At 47.2% G+C, this 10,635-nt stretch overlaps 1 long non-coding RNA gene across 1 annotated transcript; it reads left to right on the forward strand.

Annotated features, from left to right (window-relative positions):
- The first annotated feature begins 771 nt into the window (after positions 1-771).
- LOC131331349 (uncharacterized) lies at positions 772-2,703 on the forward strand. Its single transcript, XR_009201366.1, has 2 exons — positions 772-1,022; positions 2,437-2,703. It is a non-coding gene; the product is annotated as an uncharacterized LOC131331349 (long non-coding RNA).
- The last annotated feature ends 7,932 nt before the right edge of the window (positions 2,704-10,635 follow it).

Raw genomic sequence — 10,635 nt, forward strand, 5'->3', positions numbered from 1 at the left:
ACACTTTACCTTAGAAGGAAATTTAAATGTGGCAAGATGATGTAGACACCCTATTCTGAACTATCCGGATAAGCCAATATTACGGTCTTTTGTTGCCCCAATGATGATTAAAGGTCAAGAACATTCCAAGGTTGATGGCAGGTCTTGAGCTTTGAGCTTTGGACATTTCTCATTTAAACCCTTTCGAATTCCATCCTCAAACCCTTCGAGCCAGATGGCCCCAGCAAAACCCTACTTGCTTACGCCAGTGTTTTCTTGGCGTGCGCTAGTGAATTGCCACGTGTCGGTCATCGACCGTTGACTCAGTTATCACTGGCGCACGCCAGTAAAGCCCAGTCAAATCAACTTTATTCAGCCACATGGACGAGACTTTTGTGCCACCCTGACATGGGCTACAGTCCCCCTGATGATTATACTAAGCAGGGACGTTCCCCCTCTCTCCTACACCCTCCATCAAGCCAAGTCCCATGCATTTAATGCATGGGAGGCTCTCCCCTTAACCAAACCAGCCCTAACCCAACTGGTTAAGGCCCTTCCTCAGTCCCTCTCTCCTCTATAAATACCCCCCTTGCATTCATTTGCAAGGGGTTAACCACATTAAAGAGTCCAACCCCTTTTCTCTCCTCTTGTAGCGACCCGGATAATTATTTCATGGAAAATACGTCAATATTACGTGTGGCATTGGGGGTAATGTGTAATTAGTTTGGGGTTGGGGCCAATGTGTAAGAGAGGGAAAATATGTATATATGTATAGGGGTGGGGTGGAAATCTAAACAAAAACAAAAAAAAATCAAAACATCTCTCGCCCTCTCTCTCACGTCTCCCTCTCTCTCTTTACCCCTCTTCTCCAAACTTCATCTCCCACAATTCCTCCACAAAACTCACATCAAAAACCTTCAATCCTTGCTCCTCCAAGCTTTAATTTCGTGGGTCTAGCTCGGTGGGAGTTGGTTCGCCTCGGTTTCGGAGTATTTCAAGATCTAGGGCTCGATTGGCTCGGGGGAAGTTCACACGACCTTGAGGTAGGGATTTCTTACGCTTGTTATGTGTTTATATGTTGATTATGTTGACAAATCGTGCTTAAAATCGTTGTTTGAAGCTATCCCTGTCATTTCCGAAAATCTGCAGAACAGGGTCTTCGGTTTTTGGGGTTTTACGCCTTCTTAAACTCAGAATTGAATTTTGGTTCCTTCATATGAAATAGAGTAGACTTAAAGCCCGTTCTAATGCCGCTAGAATCACTCAAAACCGTTGAGAATTGAATTAATGGTGGATTTTAGAAATCAGGTCACAAATCTGTCACGTTTTTACTCGACAGATTCGTGTTGCTTCAGTAAATGCTTGTTTAGCCAGATTTTGAGTGCGAATCTGACTAGGGTTCTTTTGTATCTTTTGTACTTCGTTCAATTGCGCAACTATCGGGACTAGAATCACTCAAAAGTAGTAAGAATTTGATTTATAGTGATTTTTAGAAGATTGTCTTGCAAATTTGAAAATCTGGGCAGCTTATAGAGCTGTGTTCTTTTCATCGCTGGTCATGGTTAAACGACGCTATTGGTTATGGATCCTTATGGGTTTTAAAGATTGGTAAGTTGGTGATATTTTGGCGTTGAAATCATTGAAAGATATTGAGTATGCAATTTTTTATGATGTTGTATAATCGTTTTGACTCGATAATGGGTGTGAGATTGATTATGGATGGATTGTGCATAATGAAGGATGTTTATGGAACTATGATTCGAGTGTTATGGCTACGTGTGATATCGAATTTTGTATGCATCATGGTGTGGCATGTCATAGCATATGGACAATAGATGAAGTCGTATCCAACTTCGGATGTCGACGAGGGTTACGGGGCCTAACACTGCCCGGAATGTGGAGTCGCATCCATTTCGTGGGATGTCGATGAGGGTTACGGGGCCCAACACCGCCCGGAATTCACGTCAATATGGACGGAGCCCGGTTCACCTTCTTGGTGGGACCTTGGCGAGGGTTACGGGACCCAACACCGCCCAGAATTCACGTCAATATGGACGGAGCTCGGTTCACCTTCTTGGTGGGACCTTGGCGAGGGTTACGGGACCCAACACCGCCCGGAATTCACGTCAATATGGACGGAGCTCGGTTCACCTTCTTGGTGGGACCTTGGCGAGGGTTACGGGGCCCAACATTGCCCGGTGCATTGCTTTGCATCACATATCACGCATTGTTGATTGGTTGGGCTAGACGTATGATCTGTGTTGCTTGAGAAATGAAAAGAGAGATAAAGTTGTTAATTTAATGTTTGGCTTGTCATTCGACTTTGAATTGTATCTTGGATTACTATCCTTCCTCAATGAGCCTCTTGTTCGGTAATTGAATATAACATGTTTTCGTGTTTTTCATTTCAAGATTTCTCTACGAGCTAGTGAGCTCACCCTTCCTTAACATTTTCAGGTACAAATCAAGGCAACTAGTTCTTGTTGCATGGAGTGTATGCCTGCAAAGAAAAGGCATCTTTTGTGAACTTATTGGACGGTTATTTATACATCTACACTTATAGTCTTTTGGGAATTGGGTAGATGGCTCTGTAACCGTATTTTGACGTTTACTTTTGACATTGGAAGAATGTAATTAACTTTGTTATTTCCACCCGTTAACCTTGATACTTGAACTTTCTCCAACTTATGCTAAACTCAAAGGATCTTTTTGGTAATATTATTAGTATTGTTTTTATTTGTTAATTAGTATCTTTCTTTGAAGATATGTTTAAAAAGCAGGGCGTGACACCTCTCTTGCTCTCTATCTCTTCTCCTCCATCGAAAGAGAAAGAAGAGGAGTCCACTCCCATACACCCCATTGTCATTCAGTCACCATCCAACCTCCATCTTCAACCTTAAAGCTCAAAACCACCTTCAAACCTCAACACAAAAAGGTATACCACATTTGTGTGGCTTTCTGTTTTCGACCCCTGAGGGGAATCAGTAAGGTCCAGGCTAGTAATCAATATTAGTCCTGGCCTTAAACTGGTAAAATATAGCAATCGTGTGAGATGACAAATGGTGCACGCTAGTACAATCATGCCGTAAGCCGGTCATGGTAGTATGTGCACTACTGGCGTGGGGATCATTGATCGTCCATTTTTACTTGCTTACACTTCTGCCATCACCTTAGCATGCTAATAACCAGTTTTATAGCTTTCCGTATCCTTGAACTGTTTAGATGTAGCATTCAATATTTACTTTTATTTGCTTTGGAGGGCTCTTGGGATCTCTCTGGTCATGTTCCAGAGCCCAGATGATGCAAAGCCAAGCATTGGATAAGGGGTGTAACTGGCGTACGGTTTCATACAACCGGCGTACGGCAGTTCTGCCGAGATCCAGTGGCTGACCCTTGCATCTTAGCTTAGTCTTGGCCTCTTTTATGTTCCCACACTGTTTATGGGGTGTTCCGTTTATTTTCATGGCTTAAAGCCATTTCATCTGTCTGTAATTATATAACCGCCGATATATTGACTGCGTGGATTGTCCTGGGTGTGCGCTGGTCCATTCCAGAGCCCAGAGGGTTGCAAACAAAGACTGTGAGTTCATGGTAAGTGGAGTACGCCAGTGATGAGGTGGCGTGCGCAGGTTGCGTTAGTATGCAGTGGCCTGGCCGGTGCATACTGGTGCGATACCTGCTCACATCCCTTCAGAGCAGCATACTCCACCTTATTCAAACTGCTCTCGGTGCTTGTTCTCAATCTATGTTTATTATTGTAAGCAAATCATCCGTAAACATTTTATCACATAATTGCAACTTGTTACAGTTTTAATCCCCATTAACTGTTCCCCCTCCCTAACTGGCTAAAAATGATTAATGAGAGAAAAATGCAAACGATTTATGAAATGCCTGAGTAGAGACCGATCTCCGGATTGGGTGAGAGGGGTGCCATAAAATCCTTCCCCTCTCGTAACCTGGCTCCCGAACCTCAGATATCGAAGGTGACGACGGACCAGTCTACGCCTTTTCAAAAATCAAACGAACGTAGCAAACGTTTTTGAGTTCGATTCCTTGGGTTTTTTCACCGCTAAAACCCGAGTGGTGACTCTGAATCGAAGTGTTTCGCCGCGCTTTTTCCAAAAAGGGCCGCACCCAAATTTTTCATAATAAAATTTTTTCGGGGCGTGTGCCCACAGTGGCGACTCCGCTGGGGATGAATTGCATTGATTGATATTTTGGAAATTAATACATAAATGAACAATTTTCTTAAAGTCTGTCAAAACAGTATGCTCCGCGCTGCTGAAGAACGAAATGGTAACGTAACAGCATCTCAGCATCCGACCAATCCGAACTGGGGCTTTTGCTATTGTTCACTTATGTAGTTTTCTCCAAGTATTGATCAATGAAAGTGAGCCAAACTTCAAAAGGCATTTTTTTTTCGAACATTGCATTTCTCTCTCATCAAATCATTCTTCGGCATTCTCCGTTCGCATCGATGGTTGGTCAGCCCCGTTGAGGTGTTTTGGGTAACCGGCACAATTCATTGGAGCCCGGGGTCCTCGAACGCCCAACAACCTTGGATGATGATGAGTCGTACTACCGTTCAACCATTGCTTTGCTCTACGCGTCGCAATGGGAGGTATATCGCGGCTCTAGTCAAAGGAACCCCTTAAGCCAAAACCGGCCTCTACACGCTTACAAAGCACTAGAACTTTCCAACCTAGGACAGGAACCCACAGGGTAGGATTATTTGCAGCTAACTCCCATATTCTGTCTACATGTTACTGTTTTACTTATCGCATGCCTGTACATACATTCATGACAGTTTTGCGTAGGAACATGCCAGGGCGGCTTTTAGGATTGTCTTTTGTCGAGTCTGCCTTGCGCCCGTTCGACGTTGCCTTGGACCGATGACGAGTTGTGCATCTCGATGTTGCACGTTACCAAAAGTTTTCAAGTCCTTAATCATTGAGGCTTCGGGAAATCAATACTTTCTAAGTCTTTAGCTAACGCCCGATCGAGGTTTCAAGCTGAAAAACTAGGAACAACGGAGAGAATGTCGTGATGCTTACACCACTCAGGTTAAAAGTGCTAATCACTTACACCGCTCAGGCTCCGGCACAGTGCTACTTACGCCACTTCGGTTACTGTATCACGCCATCCACACCGAGTTGTTCCGAACTCAAACTTTGAAACTTCGAGAATGGAGAAGTCAAAGGCTTAGGTTGTTTTGACATCTCTTAGTGACAGTAGATTCAATCAAGGATACATCGTTGAAAAGAAAATCCGAGGATTTTATGGCAAATGTCCGAGCGTCGCAAGGCAGGCTCTTTCTAGCTCTAGAGTCTAGGAGGACATCGACGACGTGGCATGCTCATTTTCCATTTTTTTCGATTCTTTCAAGTAAAATGATTGCAGGCTATCACTGAGTTCTTGTACTTTGCTGTCTAGTCATGCCGATATCAAAGCAAGGGTCCGAAATCAAGAGCCAAACCTACTTGGGGCCATCCGCCGAGTCCGTTTGAAGGTTTGATTTGGGGTTCATCTTTCGGCCAGTCACAACGGAAGCTCTGGCCTGCACTTTGTCGTGGGAGGATTCACCACCGACTACTCCGCACGAGTCCCCTTTGTCTACTCCGTCTCCCCCTGCATCGCCAAAACTTGTTAAGACAGAGTTTCTAGCCATGGTAGATGTCCCACCCCCGAATCTCGCTACTGTATTGGCGGATCTCCGGCACAACCTAGCCATCATGTAGCAAAGGGCCGACCAGGCCGACGCCTCTATGGCCAATCTCCGCACCCTAATCGAAGAACGACTCCCTCTTGCAGCAGGAGGGGAAGGCGGTGAAAGGCGAGAGCGGGAAGTCGCTGCCGAAGAGAACCTTCTGATCGAAAATCCTGCTCCAAGCCAAGAGGAAATGGCAGATTTGATCGCCAAAATGGCGAAATTGGAAGAAGCAGTCGCTAAATCCGAAAGGAAAGGGGCAGGAGTGCTAGACATGGATCGCCTTTGCCCATTCCCGAACGCCAGGTTGCCCGATCGATTCAAGATGCCCGACTTCGCGAAGTTCGACGGGACCGGAGACCTGAAAACTCACCTATTGGCTTATCATGGTGCAATGAAGCTACATGGTGTCGAGGAAGACGCAACGGCTCAGCTGTTTCCGCAAACCCTTGCTGGCCCCACCTTCCAATGGTTCTTATCACTCGAAATTTCCAAAAGACGGACATGGGAAGACATCGGCACTGCCTTCAACGCTCAGTACAGCTATAATGCCCAGCTCAAGATGACCACCCGGGAGTTGGAATCAACTAAGATGAGTGCAAAGGAGTCTTTCGCAGACTTTATCTAGAGGTGGAGGGCCAAAGCGGCTCTCATGCCCGATCGCCCGAGCGAGAAGGACCAAATCCGCATCATTTCCCGCAATGTACAGCCGGACTTCGCTAAAAACCTCGTGTTGGTTGAAGGAGCGAACTTCGAGACTTTCTACGACTCCGGGCTGGCCATCGAAGAAGCTCTCCAAACCGGTGTTCTACCCAGAAGTGACGTTCCCTCTTCTGCCTCAGCTTCAAAATCAAAACCCCGTGTGTACACTGGAAACATCACTGCTCTGTTTGGTGGCAATAATTATGCCAACACAACTTCTGCTAACAATGCCTTTACCCAAAGCTCCAATCACATCACCGATGTGAACCAAGTTCAAACCCCTCAGAGACCCTGAAACCGCAACCAACCCCGTAACTTCGCTAATTTCGAGGCGCCACTTTCCTCGGTATTGGAGAAGCTAGTCAAAATCGGACACCTTAGGCCTTTAGCCCCAACTCCGCTTCCTCAAAATCCACCCCCCAGTCATAACCCCAATGCTTTCTGTGCATACCACAAGATGCTCGGCCATTACACTGACTCTTGCTATCGCCTTCGTCACGCGATACAAGATTTGGTGGACAATGGTACCCTTCTAACTCCACCTACTAAACCCAATGTCATTACCAATTCCTTGCCTAAACACGACCCCAACCCTCAAGTAAACCAGATAACTCTCAGCTCCACCATATTCAACCCCACCGACCATATTACCTCAACCAGCAAACCTAGACCAGACGTACCCTTTCCTTCTGAGCCAAGTGTTAACATGATGGCAGCCGGATGGGCCATGGAAGACAAAGCTAGGGAATGGGAAGAGCTTTGTACCGATTGGATCGAGCAATACAACATGGGGTTCCCCGCACACCCTCAAGTCAATCAGATGTGGCTAAACCAGTGGGAAGGAGAATGGAATGCGGCACAGGCTGACCCTCTAGACGGTCTCTCTTTGTTCGCACTCTTCTACCAGCTTGAGTTAGACCAAGTTGAGGTAGAGGCTGAAGAATACGTATGGGATCCACAACCTGATGAATGACAAATAGGTCAAGGTCTCAAGGCTGATTTGGACTGAAATGATATTAGTGAGGAATATTGGGGTTACTATCAAGAAGGGGAAATCGTGTCCGACGTCCGTCGCTCGCTAGGCGCCATGTTACCTTTGGTGAATTCGATTGCTGGCACGGTCGACCGCCGCATCCATGAATTTGACCCTACTCTCGACATTGTCTCTGTGGAACAGCCTCGCCCTATTGTTTCGGCTCCCGGAGATGACTGCTCGATCATGGCCCTGGATGCGCCCCCTGCCGACTTTTGGAATGCGAAGGAAACCATCAAAACTCCACCGCCTGCCGATATTTGGGATGTGGACAATATTGTCGATCTGAACATGGGAAGCGAAGTGTGGACTGTCAACACTGCCCTTGTCGACAGAGGATTTTGGGACGTTCCGTTTGTCGCCAACCCGGGGGCACCCTTTGAGGAAGATGCTGCGCAGGATCCTTCTTTTTGGGAGGGATTAGTGATGGAAGATTTGGAATGGGACTCAGCTCTGGGGCCAGACTCGACCGCAACAGTTGCGTCAACAGACAAAGGAAAGCGCAAGTTAGAAGAGATGCCGGCCGATCTGTGGGATTTTGTTGACTCGTCTTCATGGTGGGATGTTGCCAACGTCACAAAGAGTGGCCGCGTATTCCAGCCGTCTAATCTCCAGACAGGAAGCTCGTCCAATCCGCTTGCTCAGAAGACCACCGCTCCCGCCGCTCAGAGGAATGATCCGGTCTTTCCAAGTGGGGTTCCCGAAGAAGATGCTATTCTGAAATAGCTCGAACGAATCCCGACCGCTGTGTTTATCTGGGGTTTGATATCATCGTCAAAGGAGCATCGCGAAAAGCTATCCTCGGCATTGGCCCGGCTCACGGTACCAACGGACATCACCCCCGAGGCCATGATTGCCCTTGTACTACCGCTCCTCTCTAAGCACTTCGTCACGTTCACCGAAAGGGACTTGCCCATCGAAGGAACCGCTCATAACCGCCCGCTGCACATCACTGTCAAGTGCCGGGGGCATTGGGTGCCAACTGTGCTAATCGACAATGGTTCTGCCATCAATGTTTGCCCGATGAGAGTTGCCTACCGCTTGGGGCTCACAAAGAATGACCTAACACCCTCCAATCTAGCCGTCAAAGCATATGACAGCACTCGCTGTGTGGTGGAAGGGACTCTGACTCTGAAACTCGATGCTGAAGGCTTTGAAATGGACGTAGAATTCCATGTCGTCGATGTCCTTGTTACCTTTAACCTACTACTGGGCAGGCCATGGCTTCATAGGGCCGACATCATGGCGGTACCTTCAACTCTGCACCAAAAGGTCATGCTGGGGCTCCCTACTGGGACTTTGACGATCTGTGGAGATTTTGGAATCCGCCCGCTCTCAAATGATGGAACGCCTGTTTTGGGAATTATGCACGGGGAGGAAGACTCAGACTTTTGGAGGTTTCTCTTTTGACACGTCGGGCTCAGTCCTCGCCATTGCCATGGATGATGATTTTACCATAAGTTCAACTGTCCTCGAGATGATGAGGAAAATGTCATTCATGCCTGGCCTAGGACTCAGGATCAACCAACAAGGGATCGCTGGATTCCCTGTCTTTCCTTTCACCGAAGGCCGCTTTGGTTTGGGTTACACTCCGCCGGCCAAAGACGCCAAAAAGAGGAAAGACACGGGAAAACCTCGAACTCTTTTTGGTAACCTCGACAGCTATTTTGTTCAGGAAGGAGGAGGCTCTGCTTACTCGAGACAGATAGAGCCATTTTGGGATCCAAAGACTTGCACTTGGCTGCTAGGCTTTGAAATCTTTGCTACAGATACCTGGTTCGACGGTGAAAAGGAGATGGCTGAAGAGGAGCTCGCTAAGGGGGAATTCAAGAAACAGCTGGGTCGGACCAAAGAGAAGTTTGACTGGCTGGGGGCTTTCGATCAGGGGAATCTAGAGATGCTGTTCTCCCAAGTAGGTTTGGTTGGCAAGGGTGAAAAAGCTGAGGTGCTGATGCTTGGGCCCGACTTGTCAAATATTCTCGAGGATCCTACCTCTCTCATCGCGAAGGCGAAGGGAAGTATTAATAACTGCATTTTCACTCCACGCCTGACATGCATTGACAATGTATCTGAATCTGACACAGAGTCTGTCGAATCTAAGTCTAGCTCAGAGTCGGAGTTTGTGCCTCCCGACCTTCCACGTCGTAGCTTTTACTTTGAGTTTGAGTCGTTTGTACTTGGCAACCCTGCTGGGCTTTATGAAATGCATGATCCTGCTTCTGACTACTTTGCTAGCTTCTATATAAACTATGTCGACCCTGACGATGAAGGAACAAACTTCGACGGGAACATCCCGGCTGAGTTGCGTTCCCTCATTGAAAAGGGAGACGAAAGGCGTGCTCAGCCTCTAAAAGAAGAAGTAATTTTAATAAACTTGAAAGACGAGGATGACCCCTGCATGATGCAAATTGGTGCAAATCTGTCCCCGAAAAATCACGCTGGAACAATCGAGCTTCTCAAAGAATTCTCCGAGGTTTTCGCGTGGTCCCACAAGGATATGCCGAGCATCGATCCCGAAATAGTATAGCATCGAATCCCGTTAGAGCCCGGGGTTGTCCCTGTCAAACAGAAGCTCCGTAGGATGAGGCCGGATTGGGTTCAGAAAATCAAAGAGGAGGTTACCAAGCAGATTGATGCAGGATTCATAAGGGTCGCAGAGTACCCCAAATGGGTCGCCAACATCGTGCCTGTCCCCAAGAAGGATGGGAGAATCCGAGTTTACGTCGACTTTAGGGACTTAAACAAGGCAAGCCCCAAAGACAGTTTTCCCTTGCTACACATTGACGTGCTTGTGGACAACACGGCGGGGCATGCCTTGCTCTCTTTTGTCGACGGATTCTCAGGGTACAACCAGATCTCTATGGCGCCCGAGGACCAAGAGAAAACGACGTTTGTCACAGAATGGGGCACTTATTGCTATGTGAAGATGCCATTTGGGCTGAAGAACGCCGGATGTACTTTCTAAAGGGCCCAGACGACCTTGTTTCATGACTTTATCCATAAGACCATTGAGATCTACGTCAACGACATGATTGTGAAGGCAAAGGAGGAAAAGGACTATCTTCCTTCACTCAGGCAGTTTCTTGAAAGGCTTCGCAGGTACAACGTACGATTAAACCCACAAAAGTGCACATTTAGAGTCACGGCAGGCAAGATGTTAGGATTTCTGATCACCGCAAGGGGAATCGAAGTGGATCCTTCCAAAATCAAGGCG

The sequence above is a fragment of the Rhododendron vialii genome, chromosome 6a, assembly GCF_030253575.1.
Source record: "Rhododendron vialii isolate Sample 1 chromosome 6a, ASM3025357v1".
In the NCBI taxonomy this organism is placed as follows: Eukaryota; Viridiplantae; Streptophyta; class Magnoliopsida; order Ericales; family Ericaceae; genus Rhododendron; species Rhododendron vialii.